The sequence below is a fragment of the Cyanistes caeruleus genome, chromosome 1 (genome assembly GCF_971803275.1).
Source record: "Cyanistes caeruleus chromosome 1, bCyaCae1.hap1.1, whole genome shotgun sequence".
NCBI lineage: Eukaryota > Metazoa > Chordata > Aves > Passeriformes > Paridae > Cyanistes > Cyanistes caeruleus.
Window position 1 is genome coordinate 148082408 of NC_141701.1, and position 17651 is coordinate 148100058.

The 17651-nt window shown below is 48.8% G+C and overlaps 1 long non-coding RNA gene across 1 annotated transcript; it reads right to left on the bottom strand.

Moving 5' to 3' along the window:
• Positions 1-1303: 1303 nt before the first annotated feature.
• Positions 1304-8846, bottom strand: LOC111925524 (uncharacterized). Its single transcript, XR_015279899.1, has 4 exons — positions 8745-8846; positions 8056-8174; positions 7619-7967; positions 1304-7319 (listed from the first exon to the last, which is right to left on the bottom strand). It is a non-coding gene; the product is annotated as an uncharacterized LOC111925524 (long non-coding RNA).
• Positions 8847-17651: the final 8805 nt, after the last annotated feature.

Below are 17651 nucleotides of genomic sequence, written 5' to 3' on the forward strand. Positions count from 1 at the left end.
TCTCCCAGCAAGGGATTCTGGCGCGTCTTACGAGCAGCGTCGATTTTCATTGACATACTTCAGATCATACTTCAGATCAAGGGGAAAATCCGGAGGAAGGAGAATGCATCGGGCTGAAAGATGATGAGAGTCCCAGGAATTGTGACAGTGAAAAGTGTGACCTCGTTTTCACTGGGAAGATAACAGGGGAAAAAAAGATGCCATGCCGAGGTCTGCAGTGTCTTACGCTGCTCAAGTTTTTGAAATAAAAGACAGAATTTCCCTGTTTGGATGTGCTGCCTGTCATTATTTTCTAGAACACGAGGTTAAGGTGCATGTTTTCCTTTTAGCTCAGCTCTTACCAGCTCTTTAAGTCCAGGGATTTTCTGGGAAATGCAGAGTCTGACTCAGACTGTGAAGTGTCAGGTCCAAAGCCCTTTGACACGACTCCCACTGACTCCGGAAAAGTTTGTACAGCCTGGCTGCCACTCACACCAACAAATGCTGGACAAGTGAAAATAAGTTGCTTAAATCTGAACTAGTCCCCCTTGGGCTGCCTTTACAGCCTGTGGAGAGGAGTCAGATGCTGCTGGAGAGCAGTTCCTCTGACCTATTTTAGTGGGGGATGAGTCACTCCCTGAAAGAACCTGTTTTTCCCCATGTGGACCATATGGGGAGTCCAGGATGGCTAGCTCAGACTTGTGCCTGACTTGGAGACAATTCCCCCTCCACCTGTCTGTTTCTGTGGGGCTGTGCTTCTCTGCTTCTCACTGGATTGTATCATTGCAGGAGCAGATCCATCCTCACTGCCACCAGACATCACTTACCAGGGTTTGACTGATAACTATTCTGATCACAGTGCGAGCGGCTGCCAGGGTCAGGCTGGTCTTCCAATATAGCTAAAACTGTCACATTTTGTGTGAACAGAGTTATAAATGGGATCTCAGAAGCGTTTCTGTTCCAGAGGAAATCAGGGGAGATGTGATGTCGCGGGGTGATCCCCCCATGTTGGAAGGACTTGCAGCTAAAACTTGTTTTTAGGAAGCTAAAAACAAGTAACAGGCAAACTCATTATCTGCGTGTACACAGCAAATGGTGTGAGAAGAGCTGGTCCTCCTCAGCTCTCCTGTGTGCTGGTTGATATTTGCTGTTGTGGCTCCAGCCAATCTCATTTACTCTAGTGCAAGTGAAAGCTGTTTCTGGTCAGGGAACGGTAAAGAGAAACTGTGAGAGGGTCAGGGGACTCCCACAGCAGGAATATGCAGGCCACTTCCTTTAGTACTCTTGTATCTAGTGTTAATTCTAGGAAATAAAAACCATTTGACACATCTGCTCTTAGTTTATTTGCACAGGCCCAAATTTGCCAAATCAGTTGTCGAAAGCTAGACACTGAGGCTGTCAACATGCATCTCCTTCTGGATTCAGTTGTGATGATGGAGATGTTCCCAACCTGCTCTTTCTGCCCCCATCACCTTCCATGCAGACCCTCTCACCTCAAATCTGCTGCTGGTTTGCTCTGGAGTCCAGACCGCAGCCTGTTCAGCTCAGAAGCACTCCCTGAGCTGATATCAGCATGCCAGTCCTCTGGAAAAGGGCCTTCCCCATGGCCCTGGCAGCTGGGGACGTGCTGGATGATGTGCTGTGTTCCCTCAGGCACTGAGGTTTCAGCTGGTCTCCAGCTTTCCCCCAACATGAGGCACTGCACATCAGGCAGCATGCATGGCCAGAGGCTTCCCTCGTGCTGGACCCTGGATGAGCTTGTCTCCCTAAAGAGAAACACCTTCTCCAGTGCTGGTGATGCTGTGGGTCCTGGGATGGGTTTATTTAGCAGTCAGAGCTGGTACAGCCCAGCCATGCCATCTCTGGATATATGGCCACTGCAGGGACTGATGTCACGGTGATGCAGTGAAGCAACTCCTTCTGCTATATCTCCAGTCTTTACAAAGAAGAAGGTTCCCCAATGTGCTTTCATCTTAGAGACCCCCATGTGGTGCTGTTGGGGCTACAGCAGGGCAAAACAGTTCTTTCTTGGTTATGTCTGAGGTGTAGGAAAGAATGAGGCAGCTCAGCTGCAGGTAAAGCTCCAACTCACACACAGGACATACAACTTATTCACTTCAACTGACCACTAGCACAGACACAGCAGCTGGGTGAAAAACTTCCTTCCCATCACTCAAAGGTCCATCCCAGCCTCTTTCTGTCACTGCTGCATTCACCTGTCATTTGCTTCCTCTTTTCACCACTGTAAGTAATCACAAGGGGTAAAACGATGGACAGCCTGGCCCTGGGACAGCCACGGGGGTTGGCAGGAGCCCAGAGCTGTGAAGGGAGCACAACATAAAGCAGTTTCTGGCAGCTTCCAACTCCTAAGGTCAGGTAGCAGCTGAAGATGCAGTCAGAGCCCTTACAAGCTCAGTTCACTCATGGCAGGGCTGAGTGATGCACACACCTGAACTTAGGCCAGACAAATTTTTGGAGATCTCTCCAAAAGCCCAAAGTCCCTTTGCAGCTGGTCCATGCAGAACTGCCTTTACCAGTTTTTAGACAAGCTTCAACTTGCCTCTCCAGATCACTCCACACCTCTAAAATATAAGTCTTTCCAATTGCTAATTAGCACAATCCTTGGCAACTCCACTAAGCAGAAGCCACCAGCCCTCCCACACACTCGTATTTCTGTGACATTGGCATAAGGAGCAACTTATTTGACACCCGTGAATTTACCTCATGGCAAAACCATGTCACAGCATGGAGAAGCAATTGCTTGGATCTTCAGGTACATTTTCCCCCAGGACATTTAAAGAGGAGGGAAAGAATTAAAAAATAAAAAAATGCTGAAACACCAACCACCTAGCTGCTAGGAAGTAAAAAGTATGGTGGTAGGGATAGAGCTGCTCTTCGGTGAGGGGCTAATTGGTTTGTATAAGCTCCAGCATCACTGGAGGAGATCTGTGCAGTACATTGCTTGTTTGTCTCCTCCCTCCCAATTCCTATCCATGCACACCACGTTTGACTGCAAATTGCAGCCATTTCCACGAACTTGTCACCTCTTCCTCCCAGCATGTTAGCAAAAGAGGGAAATCAGATGCTCTGCACTTTCCCTCGGCAGCTCTTAGCACATGTTTTTGCTTTAATGGAGAACAAAACGCTTTCTAAGTAGCATCTGATGTTGCTGGTTATCTGCTCCCTGCCCAGGCTATGGCCCAGAGGTTTGGATACTGGGTCACCTTGGATGCGACTTGCTTGAGACAGGGATTGAAATATGGCTTAAGCACTGCTGGAGGGAGCAAAAGTTTTGCTGGTGTTGCTTTTTCCACACCTTAATGATGCTGCAAGTTAATTGCAACAGGGCAGAGAGGGAAGGCTGGCATGGGAAAGGGTTTTGGGGGGAAAAATGCTAAAACTGGAGAAGACAAAGGGTTGCACTGGTGTAAAACAGGGAAATAGCTCTCCATGTCGTGTTGCCTCCCCGAGAAACTGGGACAGGGTGAGATGAAGGAGGTTGAAGGAGAGGCATCTCATTCATCCAAGCTCCCAGAGAGGCCACGCTGCAAGGACTGGAAACCACCTGCAATTCCTCAGCCGGGGGTTCCCATGGGAAGGGGTTGCCATAGGCAGGGGCTGTGCCAGCACAGCGGGGTGACAAGCCTTGCCTCCTCTTGGCCAGCTGCAGGGAGGGGAAGGGAGCAGATCTGGGGTGCAGAGGGGCAAATTAAGGCTATGACAGACGAGCTTTGGCAGGAAGAGCTGTGGCAGCTTCCATCTCTGCTGTCAGGAAAGCGACTGCCCCCACAGCTCAACCCACCACCAGTCTGGGCACCAGCACCAGGACCGGGTACCCCAGGGCTGGGTGGGGCAGAGGGAAAAGGCAAAACATCTGCAGGCAGAATGGGAAGAGCTGATTTTCCAAAACCTTTTATTTTAGGCTGACAGCTCTCAGCATTGCTGCTGTGATAACTTCACCCTGGTCACCTTCAAGCCAAGGTGAACCAAGGGTTGGAGTCAATAGCTCTTACAGATCTTTTGGACGTGTCCTGCAGAGAAACTGGTATTTTTGTGACTCTACTCCCTATTTATGTCTAACTTACATTACTTGTGCAGTGCCAACTGGCTGTGGAGAAATGCCAGGACCAGTAAAATTACTCTTTTTGAAGAAAAAGGGGTAAATTTGGTCCACCCTAATGCAACTCTCCTCCCAAAGGGAGAGTAAATTGGGATCTCTGTGTGCTGACAGCAGTGCACACACCTGTCAGGTGCATGTTCATCCTGTGTTTCCCTCCTGCATCATTTCCTTCTAACTTTGTTACCCTGACACCATCCAGACATTTCCAATGGACTGCAACAGTCCTGCCTTTTGTTTGTCTGGGTGGAAGAATCAGCCCTGTCAGTGCATTGGTGATCCTGTCCTTGCTGTGATTAAACAGCGTTAATAACAACCAAGTTAATTACTCAAACAGATTTCACACACACTAATGCATCAGGGGACAGAGTGTTTATATATCCCTGCGACTTCTAGGTGCTTTCAGTCTCCAGCTGCTGTCCCTGCCTCAGCCTGGGCAGAGCAGCAAAGCCCAAGCTCACATTCCTGTTTATTTACAAAGTGGTCTCACAGCCAAACCACCACCCCCCATCCCATTTTTACAGGCTTTTTCCTTATTAAGGTATAAGTAGCTTATTCCCGCCTGTCCTATGCAAAGTCCAGATGGTAGCTAGAAAGGGCAGCCCCATCAGACACCCACCAGCTGTCGCCTGTAACCTCCATGCCAGCCATCCCCAAAACAGCCTTTTATTGCCTGCAACTCTTTACTTTACACTAACACAATGTTGGATTTTTTTTTTATGTTTTTTTTTTTGTCCAGGAAGAACAATGAAGTCTTGATCTGAGTTTCAGGATTGCCACTGGTTTAAAGATGTTGGGCAGCCAGTGACTGTGGCTATAAGTAATTAGGGGATTATAACTATTGCTTTTTCCTTTCTCTATTTGTGTGGGATAGCACAGTACTTCTTTGCTACCTTGTTTCCCCAGCTCTCACTAGTGAGTTATGCCTGTTAATCATTCAAGAAAGTGGGAAAGAAAACTTCTTTACAAAAAAGAAGCTGTGACTGCAAGAGCACAAAGACTACCAGGGGGATTCATGGAGTGATGCAGATTTTTTCACATTTTTACATGTACTTATTTGTTCTTGACTTATTCTAAATTTTCTCCCTCTATCTCGAGTTTTCTGCAATCACTCCAAAGAGGATGGTCACGGGTTCTGCTATCAGACTAATAAAGTGCAGCGGAGTCAACAGACCTGTCTCTGTTGACTTTAAGCTTTGGGAAGTGCAACAGAGAGTAAAAACAAGTCCCTTATGACAATAACAAAGTTGCTGGGGTTAATGGGTGCTTTTGATGCCAGAGATCTTTTAGGATTCATGTAATTCAGAGGAACAAAACACTTCTTAAACTCCCAGCCGTGTGCTCTTTGATTCATTGTGATCCCCATAAATTTAAGGCAAAGCCAGATGAGCTTTTTAAAGCAGAATGAATGTGGCCCATCTGAATCCTCACTGCAGCCACGGCTGCGTGCAGGCAGGAGGGGGCTGCAAATGCATGAGGGGGTTTAGAGCTGCCTTTGGTTTCTAAAGTGTTATAGCTTGGGCTCTCCTATGTCAGTGCTCATATCCCTCCACTCCAGGGGCAAAAGGAGGTGTTTCTTGTCCCTGCTTTTCCCCAGGCACCCACACATGGGGCTGCCAGGCAGGAAGCTGGTTTTAGGCACTTACCCCTCCTCATGCCCTCCAAAGCTGTGGTATTTAGCTCAAGGCAGTGGTTTTTTTGGCAACAGCAAGATAAGAATCACAGCAAGGGATGAGACAACACCAAGTCCCACACAGCTCCAGCCCAAGGCATCTCCTGCCTGGAGCCTCCAGTCTCCACTGGAGCCAGGGGCAGGTCTGAGGAACCAGGCACCAGCCCTCATTGCTCCTGCAGAGCAGCTTTATCAGGAGGGCTGTGTGATAAGGGAAATTATTAGCTAGCTGCCATGTTAAGTGGTTGGGAGTGAGTGGATGCACAAGACCTGAGTGGTCCTGGCAAAGAGAGATCAGTGTTATCCCAAAGAAGCACAAACCTGGAAGCCCTGGGGGATATTAATAGAAACTGTGTGAAATCTGCAGGCCTAGAAACCCTGCTGTGCTCTCGGAGTAATTAGCTAAATGTGAAGTGCTGTTTGCCTGAAAGCTGGAAATAGCAGCACTGAGAGAAAGTAGAGACATCAGTGCATCCATTGAAGCAGGCGCTGCTAACTGGTGTTCAGCAATTAAAACACTTTCTCTGGAAATGCCCGTGAGTTTTAACCACCCCACTGCTGAGAGATGCCCTCAATATCGCTGCCAAAAGTCTGCCTCTGGTCTGTTGGGACCTGCCTTCTCCATCCAGGTGCTTCATTCACTCAGGTGGTGGCAATAAAGCAGCCAAACTGGTTTTAAAGCCCTGTTTAATTCTGAAGCCTGACAGGTTGACTTTGTTTGGACAATAACCAGATAAAAATAGCAGCCAGGTTTTTCTTCCTGATACCTCCAAAAGCTGCACGGAGATCCTTTTAAATTGATCTAATGTGACTGGGAGTGATCTGTGGAGCACTGGAGATGGTGACCCTAATCAATAGATTTCCCTCTCTCTGTGGGAATAAGATTATAATTTGTCCCATGGTGGCATTGACTGTGTTGCAATATTGGTACCACAGAGAAAACAGTTTTGGCTCTCAGGCCACTTTCTTTATCTGATCCCTGTCTCCAGCCACCCCCCCAAAGAAGGATAGGGTCACTCTCATGCCTAGCATAAGGCTCACAAAGAGGGTTTGTTGAATTTAGATGGGCCTCCATTCAACTGGAGAGCATGGAAAGAGCTATTGCAGGGGTCAAGCTGCCATCTCAGGTCAGAGAGAGAGCACCAAGACAATCCCTGGGTCTGAGTCTCCTGCCAGCTGTATTTATGGCTGTGTGATAGGTTTGGATGCAGACCCTGCTTTATGTCTCATTGCCTGGGGATTCCTCAACTAGCTGGGAAGCCTGGGCAGAGCAGTGTGATAAAGAAAGCAGAACAGTGATAAAAGTTTGGCCACAGTGAGGTGACACAGGGGATGAATGTGTGGGAAGCCAGTGCAGCAGTCTGACTCACGCTCGTGTTCTGGGCAAGGGTCACACATCAACCCCGCTCAAGATGTCCTCAGCAGGAGCACGAGAATGGCTTCTGGTCCTACCCAGGGGACACCTGAGTGCCTCATTACCTGCAAACTGAGCACCTGAAGGCCACAGGCTGCTGAATTCGTAGGTGGAGGAGTCAGCCTCCACAGCCATTCCTGCCAGCAGAATGATCTGTCACAGCGTTTTTCCCCAGGCAGATGTAAACAAGCTATATGAATGCAGCCAGATTATCTCTTTTTTTTTTTTTTTTCTTTTTTTTTCCTTCAGACATACTTGGGGAGGCTCTGTTAGACCACAGCCCCAGGCTGCTGCTGGTCTGCTGAAGACAACATTTCCCTGCCATCAAACCAGCCCAAAACTTTTACTAAAACAGGACCTGCTTTCATTATTTTCTTCTCAATTTTCACAAAAAAAAAAAAATTAAAAAAATTTTAAGAAAAAGAAGAAATAATACCTGCTTTTAAGGCCTGATTTCCAAGAATTTAATATGTTGTGTTGTGGCTTTTCTGCCTCACTTCTGGTTAATTTTCCTCCCACTCTGCCTCAGTCTTAAAGACACTGAGCTGAGTTAAAGCCTGGGTGCCCCTTTGGGTGTTCCCAAAGTGCCACAGCCTTTGTGCAGTGTTTTCTTCAGCCCTGGCCACAAAGCACCTGCTGACAGCTCAACTCCTTGAGATCCACCTCAGGCTGAGCCCTTTTTGCATGCTCTGCCACTCCTCTGGGACTGGTGAGAAGTGAGTCTATTCAGGAGGCCACTGGAGAGCTGTGAACTTCACTTTAGGGGCTGATGAGGTCCAGAGAGGCTGGAGATAGAAAATAATTTTAGAAAATCTCCAGAGAAGTCACTTGCCCAGATGAAATGCATATTAATACCATGTGTCAGCCCAGAACTCCCCTTTTCTGAGCAAATAACTTATCTCCATAGCACAGCTATCAATCTCCACCCTCCTCCCTGATTCTTGGGCTAAAGGCTCAACTGGAGAAATCTGCTGCACCTGCAGAGGTCAACCCTGAAGCAACAGAGAGCTCATGATTAAATTGTGATCTAATTATCAGAGCAGACATACCAGAGGCACCAGCTCGCTGAAAAGGCAGGAAGTGTTTCATTAAAGTGATTTTTTTTTTTGCATATTTGTGAAGCTCCATGAGAGGGTTGGTTGAGTTTATTCCAAGGTAGATAAACAATGAGCTGAAAAGCTCCTTCTCTCTGGTCACAGACTCATAATTAAGACTCTTCTGCTCCTGACAGGGTCAGAAATAGAGCACAAATGCAGCTGAGAGCTGGGCTGGAGGCAAAGTGTGTAAAGATGAATCACAGGATTATTAAGGTTGGAAAAGACCTGTAGGATCACCAAGTCCAAGTGTTGACCCATCACCACCAAGTTCACCACTAAACCATGTCCACAAGTGCCACATCCATGTCTTTTGAACACCTCCAGGGACAATGACTCCACCACTGCCCTGGGCAACATTTTCCAATGCCTGACAACCCTTTCAGCAAAGAAATTTTCCCTAAAATCCAATTTAAACCACTCCTGGCACAACTTGAGGCCATTTCCTCTGGTCTTGTCACTTGTTACCTGTGAGGAGAGATTAACTCTCTCCTCTCTACAACCTCCTTTTAGTTGTAGAGAGCAATAATGTCTCTCCTGAGCCTTCTTTTCTCCAGGCTAAACAATCATAGCTCCTTCAACTACCTCTCACAAGATATAGCTGGGAACTCTTAACTCCAAACAAGCCAAGAACTTTCTCAACCCCAGTTCAATAGTTTGTTGCTGCCTCTCTCTACATCCTGCTCAAGCCCCAAACAACTCCCAGGTGGTGGGTGCTGACCCATCCTCCCTGTCTTCCCTTGCACCTGGTGGGAGTTATTGGTGCATTTCTCCTGCAGAATTTTAGGCAAGTATCAAGCAGCAAACTCTGCTTTGGGTATGGAGCTCTTTGCTCTCTTCTCTTCTTGCCTACAGATTTTTGAGCCAGAAACCACAAGAGAAAAAAAAACCTAAAAATGCTTCCACCTGGTATAAGGCTCACAAAAGAGCCTCATTTAACTTTGATGATTACACATTCAAATGGGGCTCAGTTGGACAAAGAGGGAGCTGCTGCTGAGGACAAGCCAGTTTTTCAAGACTCAGCTCAAAGGGGCTGTTGGCTAAATGTGGGAAAGCTTGGCAAGGGATTTAGCTCCACCGAGGAGCCTGATCAGAGAGCCAACCTGACAAAGGGTTCTGGCACTTAGAGAAATCAAGGTCTCTCCAGCCACTTAAAAGGAAACTTGTGTAGAAGGAAAGAACAAAGAGGCAGGATTTTTTTGTGTAGCACAGGCATCCTTTGAATTGAAGAACCTGCACAGTGAAAAGAAAGCTCCCTTAGAGGAGGTGGGAGCAGTGAGGGGTTTAGAAGAGAAACCCGGTGTAGGAGGAGAAAGATACAGGACATTTTTTGGGAGTATATTAATGAGGTCAGCAGAGTGTAAGGAAAAACCCAACTCAGGCAGGGAAGTGCTGCCGATCTTGTGTTGTTTTGACTCTCCAGCTGTTTATTCCTTGTGCCACACTGAAGAGTGACTGTGCTTTGAGCTCCTGCTAAGCACATGCACTTGGACAATCCTGCGGCAAGATGACCTCAGGAGAGAGGAACAACAAAACTCAGTGTCCACAAGGGCTGACCAGCACGTCTACACCACTGGGGAGAGCAGCAGGAAACCCATCCAGGCAGGATCTGGGGAGCTCCAGAAAGCCAGGAGAAATGCAGACAACTTAAATGAAGAGGTCAGGCCAGGTGACCTGAGTCACCTGCTGATGGGTTGTTCACTGGAGACTCTCACTGGAGCTGTGCCAGGTGATGATTTACAGGGAAGATAGAGCAGCAAAGCTTCCCCTACCATAAGAAAAACCTCAAGCACAGACACATTTATTAAAAAAAAAGTTATTTTCCTGGCCCATTTATTCCATTTTGATAACTGGGAGCAGCAAAGCCTCTGGTTCCCCTGGAAGTGTTTGCTGGCACCCCATCCCTGTGAACATTCCTTTAAGGATGGTTTATCAATGCTGATCAGCAGCAGTGGCTGGAGCTTTTCTTTTAAAATAAATTCCATTTCAAGATTGAGTTTTCATTATAGGCATTTTAAATTCGTCCTTTTTCTGCAAATAAACTCACTATAATTTGGAAACACTTGTTGCTGGAGAAAAGAGTGAACCAAATCAAAATCCATCCATGGAGATGTATACATATATGGATGTGCATATACACACAGAAAAGTGTTTACATTTTGTATAATAGTTTGTGTATGTGTACACAGTTGTATTTCCCCATAACAAATGGGCACGTAGCTTTTCTCTGAAAAGGGGGAATTTTTCCACGGAAAATTTAGACAAAACCGAAACTCTTCTCATTGACCACCATTTCCCTCAAGCCACCTGTTGGTTCCTCTCTGGTGTCACAGTGTTTAACCAGAGCTTTTCTGCCCAGGAGGGTGGTGGCACACACGACCTTGCCACCTCCCCACCCTGGAGATGTCCCATGCCTCGGGGAACCCCAAGATCACAAAATCCCCCACACCACAAAAACCCCATGTGCTGCTGCGTGTCTGCAGGGCTGGTGCTCCCAGTTTTGGGCAACCCCACTGGGAAGGTCCAAGACAGTGGGTTAAAGCAGCCACGGCTCTAAGGTTCTGCCTGTTCCAGGAGGGCCAGGAGCTGTGCTTGTCGAGCAGCCAAGTGGCTGGGGGTATTTTTGGGTTTTACAGGAATTTCAATTGGGAAACACCAGAGTAAAAACTGCACCTTTAAGATTTAACCCTGTCCAAACATGATTGCTGAGGGGTGAGGGAAGGGAAGGTGCGGGAAGGGAAGGGAAGGTGCGGGAAGGGAAGGTGCGGGAAGGGAAGGTGCGGGAAGGGAAGGGAAGGTGCGGGAAGGGAAGGTGCGGGAAGGGAAGGTGCGGGAAGAGAAGGTGCGGGAAGGGAAGGGAAGGGAAGGTGCGGGAAGGGAAGGTGCGGGAAGGGAAGGTGCGGGAAGGGAAGGTGCGGGAAGGGAAGGGAAGGGAAGGTGCGGGAAGGGAAGGTGCGGGAAGGGAAGGTGCGGGAAGGGAAGGGAAGGGAAGGTGCGGGAAGGTGCGGGAAGGTGCGGGAAGGGAAGGTGCGGGAAGGGAAGGTGCGGGAAGGGAAGGTGCGGGAAGGGAAGGTGCGGGAAGGGAAGGTGCGGGAAGGGAAGGTGCGGGAAGGGAAGGGAAGGTGCGGGAAGGGAAGGGAAGGTGCGGGAAGGGAAGGTGCGGGAAGGGAAGGGAAGGTGCGGGAAGGGAAGGGAAGGTGCGGGAAGGGAAGGGAAGGTGCGGGAAGGGAAGGTGCGGGAAGGGAAGGTGCGGGAAGGGAAGGTGCGGGAAGGGAAGGGAAGGTGCGGGAAGGTGCGGGAAGGTGCGGGAAGGTGCGGGAAGGGAAGGGAAGGGAAGGGAAGGGAAGGGAAGGGAAGGGAAGGGAAGGGAAGGGAAGGGAAGGGAAGGGAAGGGAAGGGAAGGGAAGGGAAGGGAAGGGAAGGGAAGGGAAGGGAAGGGAAGGGAAGGGAAGGGAAGGGAAGGGAAGGGAAGGGAAGGGAAGGGAAGGGAAGGTGTGGGAAGGGAAGGTGTGGGAAGGGAAGGTGTGGGAAGGGAAGGGAAGGTGTGGGAAGGGAAGGGAAGGGAAGGGAAGGGAAGGGAAGGGAAGGGAAGGGAAGGGAAGGGAAGGTGTGGGAAGGGAAGGGAAGGGAAGGGAAGGTGTGGGAAGGGAAGGGAAGGTGTGGGAAGGGAAGGGAAGGGAAGGTGTGGGAAGGGAAGGGAAGGTGTGGGAAGGGAAGGGAAGGTGTGGGAAGGTGTGGGAAGGTGTGGGAAGGTGTGGGAAGGTGTGGGAAGGTGTGGGAAGGTGTGGGAAGGTGTGGGAAGGTGTGGGAAGGTGTGGGAAGGGAAGGGAAGGGAAGGGAAGGGAAGGGAAGGGAAGGGAAGGGAAGGGAAGGGAAGGGAAGGGAAGGGAAGGGAAGGGAAGGGAAGGGAAGGGAAGGGAAGGGAAGGGAAGGGAAGGGAAGGGAAGGGAAGGGAAGGGAAGGGAAGGGAAGGGAAGGGAAGGGAAGGGAAGGTGAGGGAAGGTGAGGGAAGGTGAGGGAAGGGAAGGGAAGGGAAGGGAAGGGAAGGGAAGGGAAGGGAAGGGAAGGGAAGGGAAGGGAAGGGAAGGGAAGGGAAGGGAAGGGAAGGGAAGGGAAGGGAAGGGAAGGGAAGGGAAGGGAAGGGAAGGGAAGGGAAGGGAAGGGAAGATTTCATTTGGGAGGGACCTTGAGTGATCATCTGGTCCAATTGCCTGATCAGTTTGGGACTGGTCAAATTTAAAGCATTGTCCAAATGCCTCTCAAACACTGATAGGCCTGAGGCATGGACCACCTCTTCAGGAAGCCTGTTCCACTGTTTTGCCACACTTTCAGTAAATAAATGCTTCCTAACGTCCTGTCCCAACCTCCCGGACATAACTTTGAACCATTCCCATGTGTCCTGCCACTGGATCCCAGGGAGAAGAACTCACACATCCCACTGCTTTGCTGTTTTATGGCAAGGAAGGAGACAGCCAGCTGTGAACAAAAGAGTCGTGGAGGGGGGAAGGGAATATTTAGCTCTCTTTCTTGTGTCCTGCTGGCTTGCAGAGTTGCCCTCCGAGGAGCCCTGGCTTTCATTAGCGATCGCTGATCGCCGTGCGTGATCGGATACCGGCCATATGAGCGCCACATCTCCGTCCCAGCCCGGCGCTGGCTCCCGGCCACCTTCCCATGTTTGCTGTGAGGAGCAGCTGGGAAGCCTGGAAAGGTTTTATCAGATCTCACCAGCATGGAGAGCATCCTGGAGGGCAGAATCCCTGTGCTCCATTCACAGCACCTAACACCGAGCGAGGTTAATGATCATTAAGGGGCCTTGTGTCATGAAGGGACTTCGTTAATTTAAATCCACATCCTTGGGGGTTAAGGTGGAACAATGCTGACTTCACACCTACAATCGCAGGATGTGGGACTCAGAGTTTTAGTTCAGGTTGTCGTGGTATAAGTGCTGCCCAGGGAATATTGCCACAGGGCTCTGTTCCCAGCCCTGTACAGCTTGGGTTGGATTTATTCTTCTTTCCCTGTTCTAATTCCTGTAACTCCCAGCAGACCCCTCCCTGTCCACAGCCCGTGGCTGTGGGAAAGAAAACGGGAAAAGGTGGGCTTGGGGAGCAGGAGATAAATGGATATCAGGAGGTCAGCTGGAGGAAGGAGAGGTCAGGACTGAGAGAGCACGGATCAGATAACGGGTTAGGCAGGGTGAAAAAAAAAATAAGACCGGAAATTCACATTTGTTACGGGAGAAAAGGAGGAAGCAAGTAAAGGGGATGAAATGGGTGAGGACACAGTTAACAGCCAGGGAAGATGCAAGGTGGAAGAAAGCGATTTTTTCTCTTCGAAAATATGCAGATGGGTTTGACTGTAATGTTTCACCGACTGAAAGCAATTTCAGGAAATTGTTCCCGAGTGAAAAAAAAATAAAATACGTTATTTTTTTTTTTAGCAGAAATATTTCACTTCTCTTTGAAGCTTCTCCCATACTACCACATATTATCACATATTCATATATTGATACTCATATCAATTATCACAGATAATCACAATTACCTGAGCAATTTATAAAAATACTTAAGAGATCACTGTGGTCAGACAAAGTGGTCAGACTGTGCCCAAAACATAGTTATTAATATAAAAGATATTTTCATTAAAATTTATTTAAAATAAATTTTCATTAAAAAACAGTTACTTCATTAAAATTAGTTTTCATTAAAATGGTTACCCCATGGCAAATACGTTGATTTTTTCTGGCCTGGCCACCCCTCACCCCATCAGTTATTTGTGCAGTTCTGCTTTTCAGCAAATTTACACAGCTGACAGCCAAGGATACGAGCCCCACGGATGAGCACGGGAAGGAAGTCCTGTGAAGCAAGGAAGGTGATCATTAGAGTCTGACCAAATCTATTGCCTGCAAATATTAGCAGAGCACAGCTCATCTCCGTTACGTGGGCATGGGGAGGGAGGCTGCTCCGCTCTCCCTCACCCGTATCGTTTTAATGCGAGGCACAGTCAGCTGGGTTGGAAAGAAAACAGCTTTCTGAGCTCTTTTCCAAGTCTTGGCTGTGTGAATAAACACTCCAGCTCGCAGAGGAAGCTGGTGACAGATGGAGCAAGAGCTCTCAGCTCTTCTGCTGTGCTGGCCTGGGCTCCAAACATGAAAGCACTGTGACTTTTCCCATCAGCTAACCTGACTCACCCGCGCACCCCACTCAGCCCTGGAACACCAGTGCTGAGCCAGCAGCTGGGTTACACCAGGGCTTTGCAACCCCTGCACTTTGCTCCATCACTGCAGCTCAGTGCAGATATCCCTGAGATGACTCCCTCACAGCTCATGGGATCAGAAAAAGGTCAAGGAACTGTGGGAAAAGAGGGAAAAGTTGCTGGTGCAGAGCTGCTGTGGGTGCTCATGGGCTGGATTACCCTGCTGTGGGGTTTCTGCACAGTCGGTGCTCTGAAAACAGAATACACATAACTTTTTGCAACAACTTGAATTTGAAGGGTGATTCTCACATCAGCACATGTCCACAGTAATTTCTGCATAGGCTGATAGGGGACAAGGGGAGATCTTGATTAAATGTTAAGAAGAATTTTTTTCCTGTGAGGGTGATGAGCACTGGAACAGATTGCCCTGAGAAGCTGTGGTTGCCACATCCCCAGAAATGTTCAAGCTGAGGCTGGACAGGGCTCTGAGCAGCCTGGGATAATGGAAGGTGTTCCTGTCCATTGTAGGAGAGTGGAATGAGATGATCTTTAAGGTCCCTTCCAGCCCAAGCCATTTTATGAGTCTATGATTCTAATGTGGCTTTGCACATGGATATTTGCACCAGTTATTCTTGGGTTCTTGTTTTCAGGCTGTCTGTAAAGCAGCCCATGATCACTCAAGCAGCACTTTATTTTTGAGCAAAGCATCACCTTTTGCTTTTACATAAAGCGCCTGACTCCCAGCTGAACCAGGAAAAATAAACAGCACACAGCAAAGTCATCACTGCGCAAAACTAAGAACTGCCGTGCAGTTCTGGGTTTGCCAGGCTATTATTTGCATCTCTGGTTGCAAGCATACAAATTTCTTGGGCTGGAAAAACATCTTTATTTGGTGTAACTGGGTGGGAAGAAGGTTTTAATGATATTGTACCTGCTGCTGCTCTGAAAAGTAATGGGGAGCACAGTCACAGCAGCACAGGCTGAGCGATTCCGAGCAGCGTGTTTAGATAAGGATTTACTTAGGAGTGGATTTCCGTGCAACCACGTTTCTCTTCCCTTATTTATTACGTGTCTGCGTTATCCTCAGCTCACAGAACCAGTTCACATCTGATTCCCGAAGTTTTTATAGAAGATCATGTGATTTCACTTAACTCCCTTGCTCTTGGGGCCACTCAGATGTTTACAGGCTGCACCCAGTGCAGGACCAGTTTTGTTTCTGTAGAAATGACGCCCAGATTTTTCCAACTCCTTGGACAAACCTGTCCTTTGCCAATGTTTTTTTTCTTAAAACCAAACCTCTTCAAAGTCCACAGCCTTACAGGACTTTATTAACTGGAATTTATTTTCAGTGTGTTTGAAGCCTTTTTGATTAAGGGTAACCATTAGAAAAGCAAATGAGACCACAGTAGATGATTTTCCTTCCCACCTCAGGAATTTGGGGGCCTGCCTCCTGATTTTGAGCTAATTGGACCTGCATGTGCTGGCAGCTGTGCTTGAGGTGTGATTTTTTTGCAGGGTACAGCAGTTGGCTGTGGCCAGGTGGTCAGAGCAGAGGGGTCAGGAGGAGCATGAGCCCCGGAAACAGGTGCTGCCAACCCATGGGGTGCCCAGATCCCCCCACCACCCTGGCTCTGAGGTCTTTGAGAGCTGAAGGAGAAGGTTATAGGAAATGGTTTGCCCTGGGGTTGTCTGTCCAGCCATGGCTGTGTTTGTGCATACAGGTGTGTGTCTGCATCACACACACACAGAATCCTACCGTTATCCCCATGGGGCCTTGGCTGCACAAACAAATACAGGGAAGCTCCAAGGGGATGTAAATCCCAAGCACCCAAGGCCTTAGGGCTGCTCCTGATGCACACCAAGCAGCCTGTGTCTCAGCCTTGTTTTACTACACTGAAAGGTGTGGATGAAAACACCCTTAATCCCCTAGCCAGCATAGTTTTTCCTGCAAATAACCGCTGGCACATGGGTGTTTGCAACTCTCATTTGCACCTAAGAGGGAAAGTAGTGGTAAGGAGCTACAGTGGAGTGGTAAAGTTATTTTTACTTGATTTTTTTCTATGTTCCCTGTATCACATTCATGCTAGTCATGCTGTGAGCAGGATGGGCAGCATTACAGGCCCTCAATCCCCCTAATAAATGTATAACTGTGGTTAATCAGGAGAGGAAACCTTTGTGCCAGGATAGTTTATTTTATTCTAGGAACTGCTCCAGACTATCCACACCAAAGCTCTCCTCTGACGGCAAAGTCTGCATCTTCCCTAGGGGACAGGTGTTTTGCTGCTACTCCCTCCTGAACCCTTTCAAGTACACACAAGCCCCTGAGGTGAGATTTTTTTTTTCCCGACACAAAACAGCAGCTAGGGGAGCGGAGTCCCTCTGGGCTGCTCAATAAATATCTCCTCCTGCAAACGTGGCCTCCAGGCACCAGTTTGTGATCCCAGCTGGTTGTAGCTGCCCTGGATTCCCAGGGCATGGTAGCAGGTACTGAAATGGGTGAGGTGTGCCAGGATGGGAATTGGGGATTAAAGAGCAGACATTCTGCCTCCCCAGCCAGCTCCTTCTGCTTGGGAAAGAGCCACTTCTGGCAGACAGGTGGGGTGAGCATCTCCTCCACCGTGGGGTTGGCAGCTCCTCTGCTGTACCCAGAACAACACCTGATGTCTGAAGCAGCCACAGGCTGGAGGTGTTTCATTCCAGGCCAGGTTCATCCCTTTTCCATCGCTTGTGGTTTGCACCTGCCAGAGGTGTTTGGAGGGAGGGGCAGGGAGATGCCTTTGGAGGGATGTCCAAATCTCGCTGCAGCACCAGCCCAGCTCCATCTCTGTAGCGGTGCTGCACACCCCAGGCTGTGCCTGCAGCAAGTGTGGGAAACACCAGCAGCTTGGGGGGGTTGAGCAGCTCCAGCTCCTTTTCTCAGATATGAGGAAAAGATAACACAGCAGCTTTTCTCTGCTGCAGACGGGAACCCGGGAGCTGGGTTCCCAGAGCTCTCCAGCCCTTTCCTGCTCTCCCAAGCCAGGCAACTTCATAGCTGCTCAGCACCACCAGACCCAAATTACATGGCTTCACCATTCCCATGTTCCCCACCCCACAAATCTGCAAAAGAAAACCTTCCCTTTTCCTATTAAAAAAAAAGAAAAAAAGAGAGCAAGAGAGAGGCACTTTCCAGCCTTTCTG